A 26,988-nucleotide genomic window follows, 5' to 3' on the forward strand; every position below is an offset into this window, starting at 1 on the left:
CATTCAGACTTTCATTCATTCGATCTCTCTCACTCACTTGCTTTAACTCATTTGTTCTCACTCACTCACTCACTCAATCACTCACTCACTCATTCACTCTCACTTACTCTCACTCTCTCACTCACTCGCTCACTAAGTCAGTCTCTCTCTCTCTCTCTCTTTTTCTTTTTATATATATTTTTTTCCGTCTTCTTCTTCTTCTTCTTCTTCTTCAGACCCTGTCATAGCACTAATGCCTTTCCAATACCACCAGCAGATGGAGACACTCCATTGCAACATTGGTTGTGAGCAGCAGTTTCTAAAAACAAATGCCTCATGGCGGATTTCCCATCCATCAATGGATGGTAAATTTTGTTTTTATCATTCACTGACCACAGAAACCAATGCATGGTCAAGCAACAGCAATGACACACCCTTGTGTATAGGCATGAGACCCTCATGTCATTTAACAGGATTCAGCACCACCCACAAGACAGCTACCTGTCATGTCATGTCAAACCTGCACAGGTGTGCTAGATTATTATTATTTAGTTTTATTTTATTTTTTTACACCAATCAGTGTGCAAACATGGTCATTAAAACGCTAAATGAATAGACGTTCATAAACCAGTCAGTGCAACTCATCATTTTGGTCTCCAATACTCAAACTCAAATTCTCACCCACGGAGGATTAAATGAGAATCTTTCTTGTTTAACACTGGAATGGGGTGGTGCACTGTTCACTACCCGAAGATACTGCCACATCGGGTCAATGCATAGGGCGACAGAAGCAAGCTTCCAAATCAGCTCCCTTTCTCAAAAATCCATTTAATTTATGGTCCCCAGATAGGGAACGTATGTATCAGTATGTGCTCACAAGTCACCCAAGTGCAAGTATTCACACAAAAAAAAAACGTGCCTCAGGATGCGATCTGTCGCAAGATCCTTTCTTTTTTTACACTTGATCTAAGCCAAAAGGCCTAGAGGGGATAACCGGGAAAGGGGTGGACCCAACCATGTCCCCTTCATGAGCACTCACATTACTCATAGGAATGGAAGGAAGGCTGGCAGCCAACCAGCCTCCCATACACTTTCTGGGTGGGTGGCAGTCAGCCACCCATACATACATACATACAGCACAGGCTAAACCCACATCATCACTTAAAAAAAGGACAGGCGACCATTGCACTCTGATGGAGCATTTAGCAATGCAATCCATAGCCTGGCTTTTGCCTGAACCCCCATCACTCCTCCTCTTGCATATAAGACAATATTTCAGATCTGCATATGAAAACAACACGCCTACCTTTGTTGCACATAGCTGCCTGCCTGTCTCTAGTTACCCCACTGGCTGTAGCTGCGTCCCTTCCGACATGGAATAACACCAACTGTAACGATAAACTGAAAATTAACAGTATAAACCTGCATCATTTTGGACTCTGGTATTTGCTGAATCCGGGTGACATGACAATCGATGGTGGTGCCGCTGGTGATTCTGGCCTTCTTGGAATCTGTTGGGCCTATGTGTTAGCTCACACATCACTTGGGTATCCATGGTAACTACCACAACATGGTCATCTGCAGTTTACATCTAGCCCGTGGCATTGAATGGCATTTTAAAAGTGCTAAGGGTCCTGGTGCAATAATCCTCCCATGAGGATCAGCCTCAACGGCTTTGTAGATTGCACTCATGTCAGCAACTCCATATACATTTTTTTTTCTTCATGCTTCTTTCTTCATCCTTTTTTCTTTCTGTCATTCAGACTTTCATTCATTCGATCTCTCTCACTCACTTGCTTTAACTCATTTGTTCTCACTCACTCACTCACTCACTCACTCATTCACTCTCACTCACTCTCACTCTCTCACTCACTCGCTCACTAAGTCAGTCTCTCTCTCTCTCTCTCTCTTTCTTTTTATATATATTTTTTTCCGTCTTCTTCTTCTTCTTCTTCTTCTTCTTCTTCTTCTTCTTCAGACCCTGTCATAGCACTAATGCCTTTCCAATAACACCAGCAGATGGAGACACTCCATTGCAACATTGGTTGTGAGCAGCAGTTTCTAAAAACAAATGCCTCATGGCGGATTTCCCATCCATCAATGGATGGTAAATTTTGTTTTTATCATTCACTGACCACAGAAACCAATGCATGGTCAAGCAACAGCAATGACACACCCTTGTGTATAGGCATGAGACCCTCATGTCATTTAACAGGATTCAGCACCACCCACAAGACAGCTACCTGTCATGTCATGTCAAACCTGCACAGGTGTGCTAGATTATTATTATTTAGTTTTATTTTATTTTTTTACACCAATCAGTGTGCAAACATGGTCATTAAAACGCTAAATGAATAGACGTTCATAAACCAGTCAGTGCAACTCATCATTTTGGTCTCCAATTCTCAAACTCAAATTCTCACCCACGGAGGATTAAATGAGAATCTTTCTTGTTTAACACTGGAATGGGGTGGTGCACTGTTCACTACCCGAAGATACTGCCACATCGGGTCAATGCATAGGGCGACAGAAGCAAGCTTCCAAATCAGCTCCCTTTCTCAAAAATCCATTTAATTTATGGTCCCCAGATAGGGAACGTATGTATCAGTATGTGCTCACAAGTCACCCAAGTGCAAGTATTCACACAAAAAAAAACGTGCCTCAGGATGCGATCTGTCGCAAGATCCTTTCTTTTTTTTTTACACTTGATCTAAGCCAAAAGGCCTAGAGGGGATAACCGGGAAAGGGGTGGACCCAACCATGTCCCCTTCATGAGCACTCACATTACTCATAGGAATGGAAGGAAGGCTGGCAGCCAACCAGCCTCCCATACACTTTCTGGGTGGGTGGCAGTCAGCCACCCATACATACATACAGCACAGGCTAAACCCACATCATCACTTAAAAAAAGGACAGGCGACCATTGCACTCTGATGGAGCATTTAGCAATGCAATCCATAGCCTGGCTTTTGCCTGAACCCCCATCACTCCTCCTCTTGCATATAAGACAATATTTCAGATCTGCATATGAAAACAACACGCCTACCTTTGTTGCACATAGCTGCCTGCCTGTCTCTAGTTACCCCACTGGCTGTAGCTGCGTCCCTTCCGACATGGAATAACACCAACTGTAACGATAAACTGAAAATTAACAGTATAAACCTGCATCATTTTGGACTCTGGTATTTTCTGAATCCGGGTGACCTGACAATCGATGGTGGTGCCGCTGGTGATTCTGGCCTTCTTGGAATCTGTTGGGCCTATGTGTTAGCTCACACATCACTTGGGTATCCATGGTAACTACCACAACATGGTCATCTGCAGTTTACATCTAGCCCGTGGCATTGAATGGCATTTTAAAAGTGCTAAGGGTCCTGGTGCAATAATCCTCCCATGAGGATCAGCCTCAACGGCTTTGTAGATTGCACTCATGTCAGCAACTCCATATACATTTTTTTTTCTTCATGCTTCTTTCTTCATCCTTTTTTCTTTCTGTCATTCAGACTTTCATTCATTCGATCTCTCTCACTCACTTGCTTTAACTCATTTGTTCTCACTCACTCACTCACTCACTCAATCACTCACTCACTCATTCACTCTCACTCACTCTCACTCTCTCACTCACTCGCTCACTAAGTCAGTCTCTCTCTCTCTCTCTCTCTTTTTCTTTTTATATATATTTTTTTCCGTCTTCTTCTTCTTCTTCTTCAGACCCTGTCATAGCACTAATGCCTTTCCAATACCACCAGCAGATGGAGACACTCCATTGCAACATTGGTTGTGAGCAGCAGTTTCTAAAAACAAATGCCTCATGGCGGATTTCCCATCCATCAATGGATGGTAAATTTTGTTTTTATCATTCACTGACCACAGAAACCAATGCATGGTCAAGCAACAGCAATGACACACCCTTGTGTATAGGCATGAGACCCTCATGTCATTTAACAGGATTCAGCACCACCCACAAGACAGCTACCTGTCATGTCATGTCAAACCTGCACAGGTGTGCTAGATTATTATTATTTAGTTTTATTTTATTTTTTTACACCAATCAGTGTGCAAACATGGTCATTAAAACGCTAAATGAATAGACGTTCATAAACCAGTCAGTGCAACTCATCATTTTGGTCTCCAATTCTCAAACTCAAATTCTCACCCACGGAGGATTAAATGAGAATCTTTCTTGTTTAACACTGGAATGGGGTGGTGCACTGTTCACTACCCGAAGATACTGCCACATCGGGTCAATGCATAGGGCGACAGAAGCAAGCTTCCAAATCAGCTCCCTTTCTCAAAAATCCATTTAATTTATGGTCCCCAGATAGGGAACGTATGTATCAGTATGTGCTCACAAGTCACCCAAGTGCAAGTATTCACACAAAAAAAAAACGTGCCTCAGGATGCGATCTGTCGCAAGATCCTTTCTTTTTTTACACTTGATCTAAGCCAAAAGGCCTAGAGGGGATAACCGGGAAAGGGGTGGACCCAACCATGTCCCCTTCATGAGCACTCACATTACTCATAGGAATGGAAGGAAGGCTGGCAGCCAACCAGCCTCCCATACACTTTCTGGGTGGGTGGCAGTCAGCCACCCATACATACATACATACAGCACAGGCTAAACCCACATCATCACTTAAAAAAAGGACAGGCGACCATTGCACTCTGATGGAGCATTTAGCAATGCAATCCATAGCCTGGCTTTTGCCTGAACCCCCATCACTCCTCCTCTTGCATATAAGACAATATTTCAGATCTGCATATGAAAACAACACGCCTACCTTTGTTGCACATAGCTGCCTTCCTGTCTCTAGTTACCCCACTGGCTGTAGCTGCGTCCCTTCCGACATGGAATAACACCAACTGTAACGATAAACTGAAAATTAACAGTATAAACCTGCATCATTTTGGACTCTGGTATTTGCTGAATCCGGGTGACATGACAATCGATGGTGGTGCCGCTGGTGATTCTGGCCTTCTTGGAATCTGTTGGGCCTATGTGTTAGCTCACACATCACTTGGGTATCCATGGTAACTACCACAACATGGTCATCTGCAGTTTACATCTAGCCCGTGGCATTGAATGGCATTTTAAAAGTGCTAAGGGTCCTGGTGCAATAATCCTCCCATGAGGATCAGCCTCAACGGCTTTGTAGATTGCACTCATGTCAGCAACTCCATATACATTTTTTTTTCTTCATGCTTCTTTCTTCATCCTTTTTTCTTTCTGTCATTCAGACTTTCATTCATTCGATCTCTCTCACTCACTTGCTTTAACTCATTTGTTCTCACTCACTCACTCACTCACTCACTCACTCATTCACTCTCACTTACTCTCACTCTCTCACTCACTCGCTCACTAAGTCAGTCTCTCTCTCTCTCTCTCTTTTTCTTTTTATATATATTTTTTTCCGTCTTCTTCTTCTTCTTCTTCAGACCCTGTCATAGCACTAATGCCTTTCCAATACCACCAGCAGATGGAGACACTCCATTGCAACATTGGTTGTGAGCAGCAGTTTCTAAAAACAAATGCCTCATGGCGGATTTCCCATCCATCAATGGATGGTAAATTTTGTTTTTATCATTCACTGACCACAGAAACCAATGCATGGTCAAGCAACAGCAATGACACACCCTTGTGTATAGGCATGAGACCCTCATGTCATTTAACAGGATTCAGCACCACCCACAAGACAGCTACCTGTCATGTCATGTCAAACCTGCACAGGTGTGCTAGATTATTATTATTTAGTTTTATTTTATTTTTTTACACCAATCAGTGTGCAAACATGGTCATTAAAACGCTAAATGAATAGACGTTCATAAACCAGTCAGTGCAACTCATCATTTTGGTCTCCAATTCTCAAACTCAAATTCTCACCCACGGAGGATTAAATGAGAATCTTTCTTGTTTAACACTGGAATGGGGTGGTGCACTGTTCACTACCCGAAGATACTGCCACATCGGGTCAATGCATAGGGCGACAGAAGCAAGCTTCCAAATCAGCTCCCTTTCTCAAAAATCCATTTAATTTATGGTCCCCAGATAGGGAACGTATGTATCAGTATGTGCTCACAAGTCACCCAAGTGCAAGTATTCACACAAAAAAAAAACGTGCCTCAGGATGCGATCTGTCGCAAGATCCTTTCTTTTTTTTACACTTGATCTAAGCCAAAAGGCCTAGAGGGGATAACCGGGAAAGGGGTGGACCCAACCATGTCCCCTTCATGAGCACTCACATTACTCATAGGAATGGAAGGAAGGCTGGCAGCCAACCAGCCTCCCATACACTTTCTGGGTGGGTGGCAGTCAGCCACCCATACATACATACAGCACAGGCTAAACCCACATCATCACTTAAAAAAAGGACAGGCGACCATTGCACTCTGATGGAGCATTTAGCAATGCAATCCATAGCCTGGCTTTTGCCTGAACCCCCATCACTCCTCCTCTTGCATATAAGACAATATTTCAGATCTGCATATGAAAACAACACGCCTACCTTTGTTGCACATAGCTGCCTGCCTGTCTCTAGTTACCCCACTGGCTGTAGCTGCGTCCCTTCCGACATGGAATAACACCAACTGTAACGATAAACTGAAAATTAACAGTATAAACCTGCATCATTTTGGACTCTGGTATTTGCTGAATCCGGGTGACCTGACAATCGATGGTGGTGCCGCTGGTGATTCTGGCCTTCTTGGAATCTGTTGGGCCTATGTGTTAGCTCACACATCACTTGGGTATCCATGGTAACTACCACAACATGGTCATCTGCAGTTTACATCTAGCCCGTGGCATTGAATGGCATTTTAAAAGTGCTAAGGGTCCTGGTGCAATAATCCTCCCATGAGGATCAGCCTCAACGGCTTTGTAGATTGCACTCATGTCAGCAACTCCATATACATTTTTTTTTCTTCATGCTTCTTTCTTCATCCTTTTTTCTTTCTGTCATTCAGACTTTCATTCATTCGATCTCTCTCACTCACTTGCTTTAACTCATTTGTTCTCACTCACTCACTCACTCACTCAATCACTCACTCACTCATTCACTCTCACTCACTCTCACTCTCTCACTCACTCGCTCACTAAGTCAGTCTCTCTCTCTCTCTCTTTTTCTTTTTATATATATTTTTTTCCGTCTTCTTCTTCTTCTTCTTCAGACCCTGTCATAGCACTAATGCCTTTCCAATACCACCAGCAGATGGAGACACTCCATTGCAACATTGGTTGTGAGCAGCAGTTTCTAAAAACAAATGCCTCATGGCGGATTTCCCATCCATCAATAGATGGTAAATTTAGTTTTTATCATTCACTGACCACAGAAACCAATGCATGGTCAAGCAACAGCAATGACACACCCTTGTGTATAGGCATGAGACCCTCATGTCATTTAACAGGATTCAGCACCACCCACAAGACAGCTACCTGTCATGTCATGTCAAACCTGCACAGGTGTGCTAGATTATTATTATTTAGTTTTATTTTATTTTTTTACACCAATCAGTGTGCAAACATGGTCATTAAAACGCTAAATGAATAGACGTTCATAAACCAGTCAGTGCAACTCATCATTTTGGTCTCCAATTCTCAAACTCAAATTCTCACCCACGGAGGATTAAATGAGAATCTTTCTTGTTTAACACTGGAATGGGGTGGTGCACTGTTCACTACCCGAAGATACTGCCACATCGGGTCAATGCATAGGGCGACAGAAGCAAGCTTCCAAATCAGCTCCCTTTCTCAAAAATCCATTTAATTTATGGTCCCCAGATAGGGAACGTATGTGTCAGTATGTGCTCACAAGTCACCCAAGTGCAAGTATTCACACAAAAAAAAAACGTGCCTCAGGATGCGATCTGTCGCAAGATCCTTTCTTTTTTTACACTTGATCTAAGCCAAAAGGCCTAGAGGGGATAACCGGGAAAGGGGTGGACCCAACCATGTCCCCTTCATGAGCACTCACATTACTCATAGGAATGGAAGGAAGGCTGGCAGCCAACCAGACTCCCATACACTCTCTGGGTGGGTGGCAGTCAGCCACCCATACATACATACATACAGCACAGGCTAAACCCACATCATCACTTAAAAAAAGGACAGGCGACCATTGCACTCTGATGGAGCATTTAGCAATGCAATCCATAGCCTGGCTTTTGCCTGAACCCCCATCACTCCTCCTCTTGCATATAAGACAATATTTCAGATCTGCATATGAAAACAACACGCCTACCTTTGTTGCACATAGCTGCCTGCCTGTCTCTAGTTACCCCACTGGCTGTAGCTGCGTCCCTTCCGACATGGAATAACACCAACTGTAACGATAAACTGAAAATTAACAGTATAAACCTGCATCATTTTGGACTCTGGTATTTGCTGAATCCGGGTGACCTGACAATCGATGGTGGTGCCGCTGGTGATTCTGGCCTTCTTGGAATCTGTTGGGCCTATGTGTTAGCTCACACATCACTTGGGTATCCATGGTAACTACCACAACATGGTCATCTGCAGTTTACATCTAGCCCGTGGCATTGAATGGCATTTTAAAAGTGCTAAGGGTCCTGGTGCAATAATCCTCCCATGAGGATCAGCCTCAACGGCTTTGTAGATTGCACTCATGTCAGCAACTCCATATACATTTTTTTTTCTTCATGCTTCTTTCTTCATCCTTTTTTCTTTCTGTCATTCAGACTTTCATTCATTCGATCTCTCTCACTCACTTGCTTTAACTCATTTGTTCTCACTCACCCACTCACTCACTCAATCACTCACTCACTCACTCATTCACTCTCACTCACTCTCACTCTCTCACTCACTCGCTCACTAAGTCAGTCTCTCTCTCTCTCTCTCTCTCTCTTTTTCTTTTTATATATATTTTTTTCCGTCTTCTTCTTCTTCTTCTTCTTCAGACCCTGTCATAGCACTAATGCCTTTCCAATACCACCAGCAGATGGAGACACTCCATTGCAACATTGGTTGTGAGCAGCAGTTTCTAAAAACAAATGCCTCATGGCGGATTTCCCATCCATCAATGGATGGTAAATTTTGTTTTTATCATTCACTGACCACAGAAACCAATGCATGGTCAAGCAACAGCAATGACACACCCTTGTGTATAGGCATGAGACCCTCATGTCATTTAACAGGATTCAGCACCACCCACAAGACAGCTACCTGTCATGTCATGTCAAACCTGCACAGGTGTGCTAGATTATTATTATTTAGTTTTATTTTATTTTTTTAGACCAATCAGTGTGCAAACATGGTCATTAAAACGCTAAATGAATAGACGTTCATAAACCAGTCAGTGCAACTCATCATTTTGGTCTCAAATTCTCACCCACGGAGGATTAAATGAGAATCTTTCTTGTTTAACACTGGAATGGGGTGGTGCACTGTTCACTACCCGAAGATACTGCCACATCGGGTCAATGCATAGGGCGACAGAAGCAAGCTTCCAAATCAGCTCCCTTTCTCAAAAATCCATTTAATTTATGGTCCCCAGATAGGGAACGTATGTATCAGTATGTGCTCACAAGTCACCCAAGTGCAAGTATTCACACAAAAAAAAAAACATGCCTCAGGATGCGATCTGTCGCAAGATCCTTTCTTTTTTTTACACTTGATCTAAGCCAAAAGGCCTAGAGGGGATAACCGGGAAAGGGGTGGACCCAACCATGTCCCCTTCATGAGCACTCACATTACTCATAGGAATGGAAGGAAGGCTGGCAGCCAACCAGCCTCCCATACACTTTCTGGGTGGGTGGCAGTCAGCCACCCATACATACATACAGCACAGGCTAAACCCACATCATCACTTAAAAAAAGGACAGGCGACCATTGCACTCTGATGGAGCATTTAGCAATGCAATCCATAGCCTGGCTTTTGCCTGAACCCCCATCACTCCTCCTCTTGCATATAAGACAATATTTCAGATCTGCATATGAAAACAACACGCCTACCTTTGTTGCACATAGCTGCCTGCCTGTCTCTAGTTACCCCACTGGCTGTAGCTGCGTCCCTTCCGACATGGAATAACACCAACTGTAACGATAAACTGAAAATTAACAGTATAAACCTGCATCATTTTGGACTCTGGTATTTGCTGAATCCGGGTGACCTGACAATCGATGGTGGTGCCGCTGGTGATTCTGGCCTTCTTGGAATCTGTTGGGCCTATGTGTTAGCTCACACATCACTTGGGTATCCATGGTAACTACCACAACATGGTCATCTGCAGTTTACATCTAGCCCGTGGCATTGAATGGCATTTTAAAAGTGCTAAGGGTCCTGGTGCAATAATCCTCCCATGAGGATCAGCCTCAACGGCTTTGTAGATTGCACTCATGTCAGCAACTCCATATACATTTTTTTTTCTTCATGCTTCTTTCTTCATCCTTTTTTCTTTCTGTCATTCAGACTTTCATTCATTCGATCTCTCTCACTCACTTGCTTTAACTCATTTGTTCTCACTCACTCACTCACTCAATCACTCACTCACTCATTCACTCTCACTCACTCTCACTCTCTCACTCACTCGCTCACTAAGTCAGTCTCTCTCTCTCTCTCTCTTTTTCTTTTTATATATATTTTTTTCCGTCTTCTTCTTCTTCTTCTTCAGACCCTGTCATAGCACTAATGCCTTTCCAATACCACCAGCAGATGGAGACACTCCATTGCAACATTGGTTGTGAGCAGCAGTTTCTAAAAACAAATGCCTCATGGCGGATTTCCCATCCATCAATGGATGGTAAATTTTGTTTTTATCATTCACTGACCACAGAAACCAATGCATGGTCAAGCAACAGCAATGACACACCCTTGTGTATAGGCATGAGACCCTCATGTCATTTAACAGGATTCAGCACCACCCACAAGACAGCTACCTGTCATGTCATGTCAAACCTGCACAGGTGTGCTAGATTATTATTATTTAGTTTTATTTTATTTTTTTACACCAATCAGTGTGCAAACATGGTCATTAAAACGCTAAATGAATAGACGTTCATAAACCAGTCAGTGCAACTCATCATTTTGGTCTCCAATTCTCAAACTCAAATTCTCACCCACGGAGGATTAAATGAGAATCTTTCTTGTTTAACACTGGAATGGGGTGGTGCACTGTTCACTACCCGAAGATACTGCCACATCGGGTCAATGCATAGGGCGACAGAAGCAAGCTTCCAAATCAGCTCCCTTTCTCAAAAATCCATTTAATTTATGGTCCCCAGATAGGGAACGTATGTATCAGTATGTGCTCACAAGTCACCCAAGTGCAAGTATTCACACAAAAAAAAACGTGCCTCATGGTGCGATCTGTCGCAAGATCCTTTCTTTTTTTACACTTGATCTAAGCCAAAAGGCCTAGAGGGGATAACCGGGAAAGGGGTGGACCCAACCATGTCCCCTTCATGAGCACTCACATTACTCATAGGAATGGAAGGAAGGCTGGCAGCCAACCAGCCTCCCATACACTCTCTGGGTGGGTGGCAGTCAGCCACCCATACATACATACATACAGCACAGGCTAAACCCACATCATCACTTAAAAAAAGGACAGGCGACCATTGCACTCTGATGGAGCATTTAGCAATGCAATCCAGAGCCTGGCTTTTGCCTGAACCCCCATCACTCCTCCTCTTGCAAATAAGACAATATTTCAGATCTGCATATGAAAACAACACGCCTACCTTTGTTGCACATAGCTGCCTGCCTGTCTCTAGTTACCCCACTGGCTGTAGCTGCGTCCCTTCCGACATGGAATAACACCAACTGTAACGATAAACTGAAAATTAACAGTATAAACCTGCATCATTTTGGACTCTGGTATTTGCTGAATCCGGGTGACCTGACAATCGATGGTGGTGCCGCTGGTGATTCTGGCCTTCTTGGAATCTGTTGGGCCTATGTGTTAGCTCACACATCACTTGGGTATCCATGGTAACTACCACAACATGGTCATCTGCAGTTTACATCTAGCCCGTGGCATTGAATGGCATTTTAAAAGTGCTAAGGGTCCTGGTGCAATAATCCTCCCATGAGGATCAGCCTCAACGGCTTTGTAGATTGCACTCATGTCAGCAACTCCATATACATTTTTTTTTCTTCATGCTTCTTTCTTCATCCTTTTTTCTTTCTGTCATTCAGACTTTCATTCATTCGATCTCTCTCACTCACTTGCTTTAACTCATTTGTTCTCACTCACTCACTCACTCACTCACTCTCTCTCACTCACTCGCTCACTAAGTCAGTCTCTCTCTCTCTCTCTTTTTCTTTTTATATATATTTTTTTCCGTCTTCTTCTTCTTCTTCTTCTTCTTCTTCAGACCCTGTCATAGCACTAATGCCTTTCCAATACCACCAGCAGATGGAGACACTCCATTGCAACATTGGTTGTGAGCAGCAGTTTCTAAAAACAAATGCCTCATGGCGGATTTCCCATCCATCAATGGATGGTAAATTTTGTTTTTATCATTCACTGACCACAGAAACCAATGCATGGTCAAGCAACAGCAATGACACACCCTTGTGTATAGGCATGAGACCCTCATGTCATTTAACAGGATTCAGCACCACCCACAAGACAGCTACCTGTCATGTCATGTCAAACCTGCACAGGTGTGCTAGATTATTATTATTTAGTTTTATTTTATTTTTTTACACCAATCAGTGTGCAAACATGGTCATTAAAACGCTAAATGAATAGACGTTCATAAACCAGTCAGTGCAACTCATCATTTTGGTCTCCAATTCTCAAACTCAAATTCTCACCCACGGAGGATTAAATGAGAATCTTTCTTGTTTAACACTGGAATGGGGTGGTGCACTGTTCACTACCCGAAGATACTGCCACATCGGGTCAATGCATAGGGCGACAGAAGCAAGCTTCCAAATCAGCTCCCTTTCTCAAAAATCCATTTAATTTATGGTCCCCAGATAGGGAACGTATGTATCAGTATGTGCTCACAAGTCACCCAAGTGCAAGTATTCACACAAAAAAAAACGTGCCTCAGGATGCGATCTGTCGCAAGATCCTTTCTTTTTTTACACTTGATCTAAGCCAAAAGGCCTAGAGGGGATAACCGGGAAAGGGGTGGACCCAACCATGTCCCCTTCATGAGCACTCACATTACTCATAGGAATGGAAGGAAGGCTGGCAGCCAACCAGACTCCCATACACTCTCTGGGTGGGTGGCAGTCAGCCACCCATACATACATACATACAGCACAGGCTAAACCCACATCATCACTTAAAAAAAGGACAGGCGACCATTGCACTCTGATGGAGCATTTAGCAATGCAATCCATAGCCTGGCTTTTGCCTGAACCCCCATCACTCCTCCTCTTGCATATAAGACAATATTTCAGATCTGCATATGAAAACAACACGCCTACCTTTGTTGCACATAGCTGCCTGCCTGTCTCTAGTTACCCCACTGGCTGTAGCTGCGTCCCTTCCGACATGGAATAACACCAACTGTAACGATAAACTGAAAATTAACAGTATAAACCTGCATCATTTTGGACTCTGGTATTTGCTGAATCCGGGTGACCTGACAATCGATGGTGGTGCCGCTGGTGATTCTGGCCTTCTTGGAATCTGTTGGGCCTATGTGTTAGCTCACACATCACTTGGGTATCCATGGTAACTACCACAACATGGTCATCTGCAGTTTACATCTAGCCCGTGGCATTGAATGGCATTTTAAAAGTGCTAAGGGTCCTGGTGCAATAATCCTCCCATGAGGATCAGCCTCAACGGCTTTGTAGATTGCACTCATGTCAGCAACTCCATATACATTTTTTTTTCTTCATGCTTCTTTCTTCATCCTTTTTTCTTTCTGTCATTCAGACTTTCATTCATTCGATCTCTCTCACTCACTTGCTTTAACTCATTTGTTCTCACTCACTCACTCACTCAATCACTCACTCACTCATTCACTCTCACTCACTCTCACTCTCTCACTCACTCGCTCACTAAGTCAGTCTCTCTCTCTCTCTCTCTTTTTCTTTTTATATATATTTTTTTCCGTCTTCTTCTTCTTCTTCTTCTTCTTCAGACCCTGTCATAGCACTAATGCCTTTCCAATACCACCAGCAGATGGAGACACTCCATTGCAACATTGGTTGTGAGCAGCAGTTTCTAAAAACAAATGCCTCATGGCGGATTTCCCATCCATCAATGGATGGTAAATTTTGTTTTTATCATTCACTGACCACAGAAACCAATGCATGGTCAAGCAACAGCAATGACACACCCTTGTGTATAGGCATGAGACCCTCATGTCATTTAACAGGATTCAGCACCACCCACAAGACAGCTACCTGTCATGTCATGTCAAACCTGCACAGGTGTGCTAGATTATTATTATTTAGTTTTATTTTATTTTTTTACACCAGTGTGCAAACATGGTCATTAAAACGCTAAATGAATAGACGTTCATAAACCAGTCAGTGCAACTCATCATTTTGGTCTCCAATTCTCAAACTCAAATTCTCACCCACGGAGGATTAAATGAGAATCTTTCTTGTTTAACACTGGAATGGGGTGGTGCACTGTTCACTACCCGAAGATACTGCCACATCGGGTCAATGCATAGGGCGACAGAAGCAAGCTTCCAAATCAGCTCCCTTTCTCAAAAATCCATTTAATTTATGGTCCCCAGATAGGGAACGTATGTATCAGTATGTGCTCACAAGTCACCCAAGTGCAAGTATTCACACCAAAAAAAACGTGCCTCAGGATGCGATCTGTCGCAAGATCCTTTCTTTTTTTACACTTGATCTAAGCCAAAAGGCCTAGAGGGGATAACCGGGAAAGGGGTGGACCCAACCATGTCCCCTTCATAAGCACTCACATTACTCATAGGAATGGAAGGAAGGCTGGCAGCCAACCAGACTCCCATACACTCTCTGGGTGGGTGGCAGTCAGCCACCCATACATACATACATACAGCACAGGCTAAACCCACATCATCACTTAAAAAAAGGACAGGCGACCATTGCACTCTGATGGAGCATTTAGCAATGCAATCCATAGCCTGGCTTTTGCCTGAACCCCCATCACTCCTCCTCTTGCATATAAGACAATATTTCAGATCTGCATATGAAAACAACACGCCTACCTTTGTTGCACATAGCTGCCTGCCTGTCTCTAGTTACCCCACTGGCTGTAGCTGCGTCCCTTCCGACAAGGAATAACACCAACTGTAACAATAAACTGAAAATTAACAGTATAAACCTGCATCATTTTGGACTCTGGTATTTGCTGAATCCGGGTGACCTGACAATCGATGGTGGTGCCGCTGGTGATTCTGGCCTTCTTGGAATCTGTTGGGCCTATGTGTTAGCTCACACATCACTTGGGTATCCATGGTAACTACCACAACATGGTCATCTGCAGTTTACATCTAGCCCGTGGCATTGAATGGCATTTTAAAAGTGCTAAGGGTCCTGGTGCAATAATCCTCCCATGAGGATCAGCCTCAACGGCTTTGTAGATTGCACTCATGTCAGCAACTCCATATACATTTTTTTTTCTTCATGCTTCTTTCTTCATCCTTTTTTCTTTCTGGCATTCAGACTTTCATTCATTCGATCTCTCTCACTCACTTGCTTTAACTCATTTGTTCTCACTCACTCACTCACTCAATCACTCACTCACTCACTCACTCTCACTCACTCTCACTCGCTCACTAAGTCAGTCTCTCTCTCTCTCTCTCTTTTTCTTTTTATATATATTTTTTTCCGTCTTCTTCTTCTTCTTCTTCTTCTTCTTCAGACCCTGTCATAGCACTAATGCCTTTCCAATACCACCAGCAGATGGAGACACTCCATTGCAACATTGGTTGTGAGCAGCAGTTTCTAAAAACAAATGCCTCATGGCGGATTTCCCATCCATCAATGGATGGTAAATTTTGTTTTTATCATTCACTGACCACAGAAACCAATGCATGGTCAAGCAACAGCAATGACACACCCTTGTGTATAGGCATGAGACCCTCATGTCATTTAACAGGATTCAGCACCACCCACAAGACAGCTACCTGTCATGTCATGTCAAACCTGCACAGGTGTGCTAGATTATTATTATTTAGTTTTATTTTATTTTTTTACACCAATCAGTGTGCAAACATGGTCATTAAAACGCTAAATGAATAGACGTTCATAAACCAGTCAGTGCAACTCATCATTTTGGTCTCCAATTCTCAAACTCAAATTCTCACCCACGGAGGATTAAATGAGAATCTTTCTTGTTTAACACTGGAGTGGGGTGGTGCACTGTTCACTACCCGAAGATACTGCCACATCGGGTCAATGCGTAGGGCGACAGAAGCAAGCTTCCAAATCAGCTCCCTTTCTCAAAAATCCATTTAATTTATGGTCCCCAGATAGGGAACGTATGTATCAGTATGTGCTCACAAGTCACCCAAGTGCAAGTATTCACACAAAAAAAAACGTGCCTCAGGATGCGATCTGTCGCAAGATCCTTTCTTTTTTTTTACACTTGATCTAAGCCAAAAGGCCTAGAGGGGATAACCGGGAAAGGGGTGGACCCAACCATGTCCCCTTCATGAGCACTCACATTACTCATAGGAATGGAAGGAAGGCTGGCAGCCAACCAGACTCCCATACACTCTCTGGGTGGGTGGCAGTCAGCCACCCATACATACATACATACAGCACAGGCTAAACCCACATCATCACTTAAAAAAAAGGACAGGCGACCATTGCACTCTGATGGAGCATTTAGCAATGCAATCCATAGCCTGGCTTTTGCCTGAACCCCCATCACTCCTCCTCTTGCATATAAGACAATATTTCAGATCTGCATATGAAAACAACACGCCTACCTTTGTTGCACATAGCTGCCTGCCTGTCTCTAGTTACCCCACTGGCTGTAGCTGCGTCCCTTCCGACATGGAATAACACCAACTGTAACGATAAACTGAAAATTAACAGTATAAACCTGCATCATTTTGGACTCTGGTATTTGCTGAATCCGGGTGACCTGACAATCGATGGTGGTGCCGCTGGTGATTCTGGCCTTCTTGGAATCTGTTGGGCCTATGTGTTAGCTCACACATCACTTGGGTATCCATGGTAACTACCACAACATGGTCATCTGCAGTTTACATCTAGCCCGTGGCATTGAATGGCATTTTAAAAGTGCTAAGGGTCCTGGTGCAATAATCCTCCCATGAGGATCAGCCTCAACGGCTTTGTAGATTGCACTCATGTCAGCAACTCCATATACATTTTTTTTTCTTCATGCTTCTTTCTTCATCCATTTTTCTTTCTGTCATTCAGACTTTCATTCATTCGATCTCTCTCACTCACTTGCTTTAACTCATTTGTTCTCACTCACTCACTCACTCACTCAATCACTCACTCACTCATTCACTCTCACTCACTCTCACTCTCTCACTCACTCGCTCACTAAGTCAGTCTCTCTCTCTCTCTCTCTTTTTCTTTTTATATATATTTTTTTCCGTCTTCTTCTTCTTCTTCTTCTTCTTCAGACCCTGTCATAGCACTAATGCCTTTCCAATACCACCAGCAGATGGAGACACTCCATTGCAACATTGGTTGTGAGCAGCAGTTTCTAAAAACAAATGCCTCATGGCGGATTTCCCATCCATCAATGGATGGTAAATTTTGTTTTTATCATTCACTGACCACAGAAACCAATGCATGGTCAAGCAACAGCAATGACACACCCTTGTGTATAGGCATGAGACCCTCATGTCATTTAACAGGATTCAGCACCACCCACAAGACAGCTACCTGTCATGTCATGTCAAACCTGCACAGGTGTGCTAGATTATTATTATTTAGTTTTATTTTATTTTTTTACACCAATCAGTGTGCAAACATGGTCAGTAAAACACTAAATGAATAGACGTTCATAAACCAGTCAGTGCAACTCATCATTTTGGTCTCCAATTCTCAAACTCAAATTCTCACCCACGGAGGATTAAATGAGAATCTTTCTTGTTTAACACTGGAATGGGGTGGTGCACTGTTCACTACCCGAAGATACTGCCACATCGGGTCAATGCATAGGGCGACAGAAGCAAGCTTCCAAATCAGCTCCCTTTCTCAAAAATCCATTTAATTTATGGTCCCCAGATAGGGAACGTATGTATCAGTATGTGCTCACAAGTCACCCAAGTGCAAGTATTCACACAAAAAAAAACGTGCCTCAGGATGCGATCTGTCGCAAGATCCTTTCTTTTTTTTTACACTTGATCTAAGCCAAAAGGCCTAGAGGGGATAACCGGGAAAGGGGTGGACCCAACCATGTCCCCTTCATGAGCACTCACATTACTCATAGGAATGGAAGGAAGGCTGGCAGCCAACCAGACTCCCATACACTCTCTGGGTGGGTGGCAGTCAGCCACCCATACATACATACATACAGCACAGGCTAAACCCACATCATCACTTAAAAAAAAGGACAGGCGACCATTGCACTCTGATGGAGCATTTAGCAATGCAATCCATAGCCTGGCTTTTGCCTGAACCCCCATCACTCCTCCTCTTGCATATAAGACAATATTTCAGATCTGCATATGAAAACAACACGCCTACCTTTGTTGCACATAGCTGCCTGCCTGTCTCTAGTTACCCCACTGGCTGTAGCTGCGTCCCTTCCGACATGGAATAACACCAACTGTAACGATAAACTGAAAATTAACAGTATAAACCTGCATCATTTTGGACTCTGGTATTTGCTGAATCCGGGTGACCTGACAATCGATGGTGGTGCCGCTGGTGATTCTGGCCTTCTTGGAATCTGTTGGGCCTATGTGTTAGCTCACACATCACTTGGGTATCCATGGTAACTACCACAACATGGTCATCTGCAGTTTACATCTAGCCCGTGGCATTGAATGGCATTTTAAAAGTGCTAAGGGTCCTGGTGCAATAATCCTCCCATGAGGATCAGCCTCAACGGCTTTGTAGATTGCACTCATGTCAGCAACTCCATATACATTTTTTTTTCTTCATGCTTCTTTCTTCATCCATTTTTCTTTCTGTCATTCAGACTTTCATTCATTCGATCTCTCTCACTCACTTGCTTTAACTCATTTGTTCTCACTCACTCACTCACTCACTCACTCAATCACTCACTCACTCATTCACTCTCACTCACTCTCACTCTCTCACTCACTCGCTCACTAAGTCAGTCTCTCTCTCTCTCTCTCTTTTTCTTTTTATATATATTTTTTTCCGTCTTCTTCTTCTTCTTCTTCAGACCCTGTCATAGCACTAATGCCTTTCCAATACCACCAGCAGATGGAGACACTCCATTGCAACATTGGTTGTGAGCAGCAGTTTCTAAAAACAAATGCCTCATGGCGGATTTCCCATCCATCAATGGATGGTAAATTTTGTTTTTATCATTCACTGACCACAGAAACCAATGCATGGTCAAGCAACAGCAATGACACACCCTTGTGTATAGGCATGAGACCCTCATGTCATTTAACAGGATTCAGCACCACCCACAAGACAGCTACCTGTCATGTCATGTCAAACCTGCACAGGTGTGCTAGATTATTATTATTTAGTTTTATTTTATTTTTTTACACCAATCAGTGTGCAAACATGGTCATTAAAACGCTAAATGAATAGACGTTCATAAACCAGTCAGTGCAACTCATCATTTTGGTCTCCAATTCTCAAACTCAAATTCTCACCCACGGAGGATTAAATGAGAATCTTTCTTGTTTAACACTGGAATGGGGTGGTGCACTGTTCACTACCCGAAGATACTGCCACATCGGGTCAATGCATAGGGCGACAGAAGCAAGCTTCCAAATCAGCTCCCTTTCTCAAAAATCCATTTAATTTATGGTCCCCAGATAGGGAACGTATGTATCAGTATGTGCTCACAAGTCACCCAAGTGCAAGTATTCACACAAAAAAAAACATGCCTCAGGATGCGATCTGTCGCAAGATCCTTTCTTTTTTTACACTTGATCTAAGCCAAAAGGCCTAGAGGGGATAACCGGGAAAGGGGTGGACCCAACCATGTCCCCTTCATGAGCACTCACATTACTCATAGGAATGGAAGGAAGGCTGGCAGCCAACCAGCCTCCCATACACTTTCTGGGTGGGTGGCAGTCAGCCACCCATACATACATACAGCACAGGCTAAACCCACATCATCACTTAAAAAAAGGACAGGCGACCATTGCACTCTGATGGAGCATTTAGCAATGCAATCCATAGCCTGGCTTTTGCCTGAACCCCCATCACTCCTCCTCTTGCATATAAGACAATATTTCAGATCTGCATATGAAAACAACACGCCTACCTTTGTTGCACATAGCTGCCTGCCTGTCTCTAGTTACCCCACTGGCTGTAGCTGCGTCCCTTCCGACATGGAATAACACCAACTGTAACGATAAACTGAAAATTAACAGTATAAACCTGCATCATTTTGGACTCTGGTATTTGCTGAATCCGGGTGACCTGACAATCGATGGTGGTGCCGCTGGTGATTCTGGCCTTCTTTGAATCTGTTGGGCCTATGTGTTAGCTCACACATCACTTGGGTATCCATGGTAACTACCACAACATGGTCATCTGCAGTTTACATCTAGCCCGTGGCATTGAATGGCATTTTAAAAGTGCTAAGGGTCCTGGTGCAATAATCCTCCCATGAGGATCAGCCTCAACGGCTTTGTAGATTGCACTCATGTCAGCAACTCCATATACATTTTTTTTTCTTCATGCTTCTTTCTTCATCCTTTTTTCTTTCTGTCATTCAGACTTTCATTCATTCGATCTCTCTCACTCACTTGCTTTAACTCATTTGTTCTCACTCACTCACTCAATCACTCACTCACTCATTCACTCTCACTCACTCTCACTCTCTCACTCACTCGCTCACTAAGTCAGTCTCTCTCTCTCTCTTTTTCTTTTTATATATATGTTTTTTTCCGTCTTCTTCTTCTTCTTCTTCAGACCCTGTCATAGCACTAATGCCTTTCCAATACCACCAGCAGATGGAGACACTCCATTGCAACATTGGTTGTGAGCAGCAGTTTCTAAAAACAAATGCCTCATGGCGGATTTCCCATCCATCAATGGATGGTAAATTTTGTTTTTATCATTCACTGACCACAGAAACCAATGCATGGTCAAGCAACAGCAATGACACACCCTTGTGTATAGGCATGAGACCCTCATGTCATTTAACAGGATTCAGCACCACCCACAAGACAGCTACCTGTCATGTCATGTCAAACCTGCACAGGTGTGCTAGATTATTATTATTTAGTTTTATTTTATTTTTTTACACCAATCAGTGTGCAAACATGGTCATTAAAACGCTAAATGAATAGACGTTCATAAACCAGTCAGTGCAACTCATCATTTTGGTCTCCAATTCTCAAACTCAAATTCTCACCCACGGAGGATTAAATGAGAATCTTTCTTGTTTAACACTGGAATGGGGTGGTGCACTGTTCACTACCCGAAGATACTGCCACATCGGGTCAATGCATAGGGCGACAGAAGCAAGCTTCCAAATCAGCTCCCTTTCTCAAAAATCCATTTAATTTATGGTCCCCAGATAGGGAACGTATGTGTCAGTATGTGCTCACAAGTCACCCAAGTGCAAATATTCACACAAAAAAAAACGTGCCTCAGGATGCGATCTGTCGCAAGATCCTTTCTTTTTTTACACTTGATCTAAGCCAAAAGGCCTAGAGGGGATAACCGGGAAAGGGGTGGACCCAACCATGTCCCCTTCATGAGCACTCACATTACTCATAGGAATGGAAGGAAGGCTGGCAGCCAACCAGCCTCCCATACACTTTCTGGGTGGGTGGCAGTCAGCCACCCATAGATACATACAGCACAGGCTAAACCCACATCATCACTTAAAAAAAGGACAGGCGACCATTGCACTCTGATGGAGCATTTAGCAATGCAATCCATAGCCTGGCTTTTGCCTGAACCCCCATCACTCCTCCTCTTGCATATAAGACAATATTTCAGATCTGCATATGAAAACAACACGCCTACCTTTGTTGCACATAGCTGCCTGCCTGTCTCTAGTTACCCCACTGGCTGTAGCTGCGTCCCTTCCGACATGGAATAACACCAACTGTAACGATAAACTGAAAATTAACAGTATAAACCTGCATCATTTTGGACTCTGGTATTTGCTGAATCCAGGTGACCTGACAATCGATGGTGGTGCCGCTGGTGATTCTGGCCTTCTTGGAATCTGTTGGGCCTATGTGTTAGCTCACACATCACTTGGGTATCCATGGTAACTACCACAACATGGTCATCTGCAGTTTACATCTAGCCCGTGGCATTGAATGGCATTTTAAAAGTGCTAAGGGTCCTGGTGCAATAATCCTCCCATGAGGATCAGCCTCAACGGCTTTGTAGATTGCACTCATGTCAGCAACTCCATATACATTTTTTTTTCTTCATGCTTCTTTCTTCATCCTTTTTTCTTTCTGTCATTCAGACTTTCATTCATTCGATCTCTCTCACTCACTTGCTTTAACTCATTTGTTCTCACTCACTCACTCACTCACTCATTCACTCTCACTCACTCTCACTCTCTCACTCACTCGCTCACTAAGTCAGTCTCTCTCTCTCTCTCTCTTTTTCTTTTTATATATATTTTTTTACGTCTTCTTCTTCTTCTTCTTCTTCAGACCCTGTCATAGCACTAATGCCTTTCCAATACCACCAGCAGATGGAGACACTCCATTGCAACATTGGTTGTGAGCAGCAGTTTCTAAAAACAAATGCCTCATGGCGGATTTCCCATCCATCAATGGATGGTAAATTTTGTTTTTATCATTCACTGACCACAGAAACCAATGCATGGTCAAGCAACAGCAATGACACACCCTTGTGTATAGGCATGAGACCCTCATGTCATTTAACAGGATTCAGCACCACCCACAAGACAGCTACCTGTCATGTCATGTCAAACCTGCACAGGTGTGCTAGATTATTATTATTTAGTTTTATTTTATTTTTTTACACCAATCAGTGTGCAAACATGGTCATTAAAACGCTAAATGAATAGACGTTCATAAACCAGTCAGTGCAACTCATCATTTTGGTCTCCAATTCTCAAACTCAAATTCTCACCCACGGAGGATTAAATGAGAATCTTTCTTGTTTAACACTGGAATTGGGTGGTGCACTGGTCACTACCCGAAGATACTGCCACATCAGGTCAATGCATAGGGCGACAGAAGCAAGCTTCCAAATCAGCTCCCTTTCTCAAAAATCCATTTAATTTATGGTCCCCAGATAGGGAACGTATGTATCAGTATGTGCTCACAAGTCACCCAAGTGCAAGTATTCACACAAAAAAAAAAACGTGCCTCAGGATGCGATCTGTCGCAAGATCCTTTCTTTTTTTACACTTGATCTAAGCCAAAAGGCCTAGAGGGGATAACCGGGAAAGGGGTGGACCCAACCATGTCCCCTTCATGAGCACTCACATTACTCATAGGAATGGAAGGAAGGCTGGCAGCCAACCAGCCTCCCATACACTTTCTGGGTGGGTGGCAGTCAGCCACCCATACATACATACAGCACAGGCTAAACCCACATCATCACTTAAAAAAAGGACAGGCGACCATTGCACTCTGATGGAGCATTTAGCAAGGCAATCCATAGCCTGGCTTTTGCCTGAACCCCCATCACTCCTCCTCTTGCATATAAGACAATATTTCAGATCTGCATATGAAAACAACACGCCTACCTTTGTTGCACATAGCTGCCTGCATGTCTCTAGTTACCCCACTGGCTGTAGCTGCGTCCCTTCCGACATGGAATAACACCAACTGTAACGATAAACTGAAAATTAACAGTATAAACCTGCATCATTTTGGACTCTGGTATTTGCTGAATCCGGGTGACCTGACAATCGATGGTGGTGCCGCTGGTGATTCTGGCCTTCTTGGAATCTGTTGGGCCTATGTGTTAGCTCACACATCACTTGGGTATCCATGGTAACTACCACAACATGGTCATCTGCAGTTTACATCTAGCCCGTGGCATTGAATGGCATTTTAAAAGTGCTAAGGGTCCTGGTGCAATAATCCTCCCATGAGGATCAGCCTCAACGGCTTTGTAGATTGCACTCATGTCAGCAACTCCATATACATTTTTTTTTCTTCATGCTTCTTTCTTCATCCTTTTTTCTTTCTGTCATTCAGACTTTCATTCATTCGATCTCTCTCACTCACTTGCTTTAACTCATTTGTTCTCACTCACTCACTCACTCAATCACTCACTCACTCATTCACTCTCACTCACTCTCACTCTCTCACTCACTCGCTCACTAAGTCAGTCTCTCTCTCTCTCTCTCTTTTTCTTTTTATATATATGTTTTTTTCCGTCTTCTTCTTCTTCTTCTTCAGACCCTGTCATAGCACTAATGCCTTTCCAATACCACCAGCAGATGGAGACACTCCATTGCAACATTGGTTGTGAGCAGCAGTTTCTAAAAACAAATGCCTCATGGCGGATTTCCCATCCATCAATGGATGGTAAATTTTGTTTTTATCATTCACTGACCACAGAAACCAATGCATGGTCAAGCAACAGCAATGACACACCCTTGTGTATAGGCATGAGACCCTCATGTCATTTAACAGGATTCAGCACCACCCACAAGACAGCTACCTGTCATGTCATGTCAAACCTGCACAGGTGTGCTAGATTATTATTATTTAGTTTTATTTTATTTTTTTACACCAATCAGTGTGCAAACATGGTCATTAAAACACTAAATGAATAGACGTTCATAAACCAGTCAGTGCAACTCATCATTTTGGTCTCCAATTCTCAAACTCAAATTCTCACCCACGGAGGATTAAATGAGAATCTTTCTTGTTTAACACTGGAATGGGGTGGTGCACTGTTCACTACCCGAAGATACCGCCACATCGGGTCAATGCATAGGGCGACAGAAGCAAGCTTCCAAATCAGCTCCCTTTCTCAAAAATCCATTTAATTTATGGTCCCCAGATAGGGAACGTATGTATCAGTATGTGCTCACAAGTCACCCAAGTGCAAGTATTCACACAAAAAAAAAACGTGCCTCAGGATGCGATCTGTCGCAAGATCCTTTCTTTTTTTACACTTGATCTAAGCCAAAAGGCCTAGAGGGGATAACCGGGAAAGGGGTGGACCCAACCATGTCCCCTTCATGAGCACTCACATTACTCATAGGAATGGAAGGAAGGCTGGCAGCCAACCAGCCTCCCATACACTTTCTGGGTGGGTGGCAGTCAGCCACCCATACATACAGCACAGGCTAAACCCACATCATCACTTAAAAAAAGGACAGGCGACCATTGCACTCTGATGGAGCATTTAGCAATGCAATCCATAGCCTGGCTTTTGCCTGAACCCCCATCACTCCTCCTCTTGCATATAAGACAATATTTCAGATCTGCATATGAAAACAACACGCCTACCTTTGTTGCACATAGCTGCCTGCCTGTCTCTAGTTACCCCACTGGCTGTAGCTGCGTCCCTTCCGACATGGAATAACACCAACTGTAACGATAAACTGAAAATTAACAGTATAAACCTGCATCATTTTGGACTCTGGTATTTGCTGAATCCGGGTGACCTGACAATCGATGGTGGTGCCGCTGGTGATTCTGGCCTTCTTGGAATCTGTTGGGCCTATGTGTTAGCTCACACATCACTTGGGTATCCATGGTAACTACCACAACATGGTCATCTGCAGTTTACATCTAGCCCGTGGCATTGAATGGCATTTTAAAAGTGCTAAGGGTCCTGGTGCAATAATCCTCCCATGAGGATCAGCCTCAACGGCTTTGTAGATTGCACTCATGTCAGCAACTCCATATACATTTTTTTTTCTTCATGCTTCTTTCTTCATCCTTTTTTCTTTCTGTCATTCAGACTTTCATTCATTCGATCTCTCTCACTCACTTGCTTTAACTCATTTGTTCTCACTCACTCACTCACTCAATCACTCACTCACTCATTCACTCTCACTTACTCTCACTCACTCGCTCACTAAGTCAGTCTCTCTCTCTCTCTCTCTTTTTCTTTTTATATATATTTTTTTCCGTCTTCTTCTTCTTCTTCTTCTTCTTCTTCTTCTTCTTCAGACCCTGTCATAGCACTAATGCCTTTCCAATACCACCAGCAGATGGAGACACTCCATTGCAACATTGGTTGTGAGCAGCAGTTTCTAAAAACAAATGCCTCATGGCGGATTTCCCATCCATCAATGGATGGTAAATTTTGTTTTTATCATTCACTGACCACAGAAACCAATGCATGGTCAAGCAACAGCAATGACACACCCTTGTGTATAGGCATGAGACCCTCATGTCATTTAACAGGATTCAGCACCACCCACAAGACAGCTACCTGTCATGTCATGTCAAACCTGCACAGGTGTGCTAGATTATTATTATTTAGTTTTATTTTATTTTTTTACACCAATCAGTGTGCAAACATGGTCATTAAAACGCTAAATGAATAGACGTTCATAAACCAGTCAGTGCAACTCATCATTTTGGTCTCCAATACTCAAACTAAAATTCTCACCCACGGAGGATTAAATGAGAATCTTTCTTGTTTAACACTGGAATGGGGTGGTGCACTGTTCACTACCCGAAGATACTGCCACATCGGGTCAATGCATAGGGCGACAGAAGCAAGCTTCCAAATCAGCTCCCTTTCTCAAAAATCCATTTAATTTATGGTCCCCAGATAGGGAACGTATGTATCAGTATGTGCTCACAAGTCACCCAAGTGCAAGTATTCACACAAAAAAAAACGTGCCTCAGGATGCGATCTGTCGCAAGATCCTTTCTTTTTTTACACTTGATCTAAGCCAAAAGGCCTAGAGGGGATAACCGGGAAAGGGGTGGACCCAACCATGTCCCCTTCATGAGCACTCACATTACTCATAGGAATGGAAGGAAGGCTGGCAGCCAACCAGCCTCCCATACAC

General features: G+C 43.3%; 16 pseudogenes; all 16 read right to left on the bottom strand.

Moving 5' to 3' along the window:
• Window positions 1-705: 705 nt before the first annotated feature.
• LOC130340124 (U2 spliceosomal RNA) lies at window positions 706-970 on the bottom strand (annotated as a pseudogene).
• A 1,477-nt stretch (window positions 971-2,447) lies between these two features.
• LOC130341181 (U2 spliceosomal RNA) lies at window positions 2,448-2,714 on the bottom strand (annotated as a pseudogene).
• Window positions 2,715-4,180: 1,466 nt separating this feature from the next.
• LOC130340135 (U2 spliceosomal RNA) lies at window positions 4,181-4,445 on the bottom strand (annotated as a pseudogene).
• A 1,460-nt stretch (window positions 4,446-5,905) lies between these two features.
• LOC130341084 (U2 spliceosomal RNA) lies at window positions 5,906-6,171 on the bottom strand (annotated as a pseudogene).
• Window positions 6,172-7,633: 1,462 nt separating this feature from the next.
• LOC130340579 (U2 spliceosomal RNA) lies at window positions 7,634-7,898 on the bottom strand (annotated as a pseudogene).
• Window positions 7,899-9,365: 1,467 nt separating this feature from the next.
• LOC130341148 (U2 spliceosomal RNA) lies at window positions 9,366-9,632 on the bottom strand (annotated as a pseudogene).
• A 1,460-nt stretch (window positions 9,633-11,092) lies between these two features.
• Window positions 11,093-11,356, bottom strand: LOC130339895 (U2 spliceosomal RNA; annotated as a pseudogene).
• Window positions 11,357-12,797: 1,441 nt separating this feature from the next.
• On the bottom strand, window positions 12,798-13,061 carry LOC130338566 (U2 spliceosomal RNA; annotated as a pseudogene).
• A 1,466-nt stretch (window positions 13,062-14,527) lies between these two features.
• On the bottom strand, window positions 14,528-14,791 carry LOC130338272 (U2 spliceosomal RNA; annotated as a pseudogene).
• A 1,461-nt stretch (window positions 14,792-16,252) lies between these two features.
• On the bottom strand, window positions 16,253-16,518 carry LOC130338222 (U2 spliceosomal RNA; annotated as a pseudogene).
• Window positions 16,519-17,993: 1,475 nt separating this feature from the next.
• On the bottom strand, window positions 17,994-18,259 carry LOC130341126 (U2 spliceosomal RNA; annotated as a pseudogene).
• Window positions 18,260-19,732: 1,473 nt separating this feature from the next.
• LOC130339862 (U2 spliceosomal RNA) lies at window positions 19,733-19,996 on the bottom strand (annotated as a pseudogene).
• A 1,454-nt stretch (window positions 19,997-21,450) lies between these two features.
• Window positions 21,451-21,714, bottom strand: LOC130339970 (U2 spliceosomal RNA; annotated as a pseudogene).
• Window positions 21,715-23,165: 1,451 nt separating this feature from the next.
• On the bottom strand, window positions 23,166-23,431 carry LOC130341452 (U2 spliceosomal RNA; annotated as a pseudogene).
• Window positions 23,432-24,893: 1,462 nt separating this feature from the next.
• On the bottom strand, window positions 24,894-25,158 carry LOC130341999 (U2 spliceosomal RNA; annotated as a pseudogene).
• Window positions 25,159-26,624: 1,466 nt separating this feature from the next.
• LOC130338577 (U2 spliceosomal RNA) lies at window positions 26,625-26,888 on the bottom strand (annotated as a pseudogene).
• Window positions 26,889-26,988: the final 100 nt, after the last annotated feature.

Source organism: Hyla sarda, chromosome 1 (genome assembly GCF_029499605.1).
Source record: "Hyla sarda isolate aHylSar1 chromosome 1, aHylSar1.hap1, whole genome shotgun sequence".
Lineage (NCBI taxonomy): Eukaryota > Metazoa > Chordata > Amphibia > Anura > Hylidae > Hyla > Hyla sarda.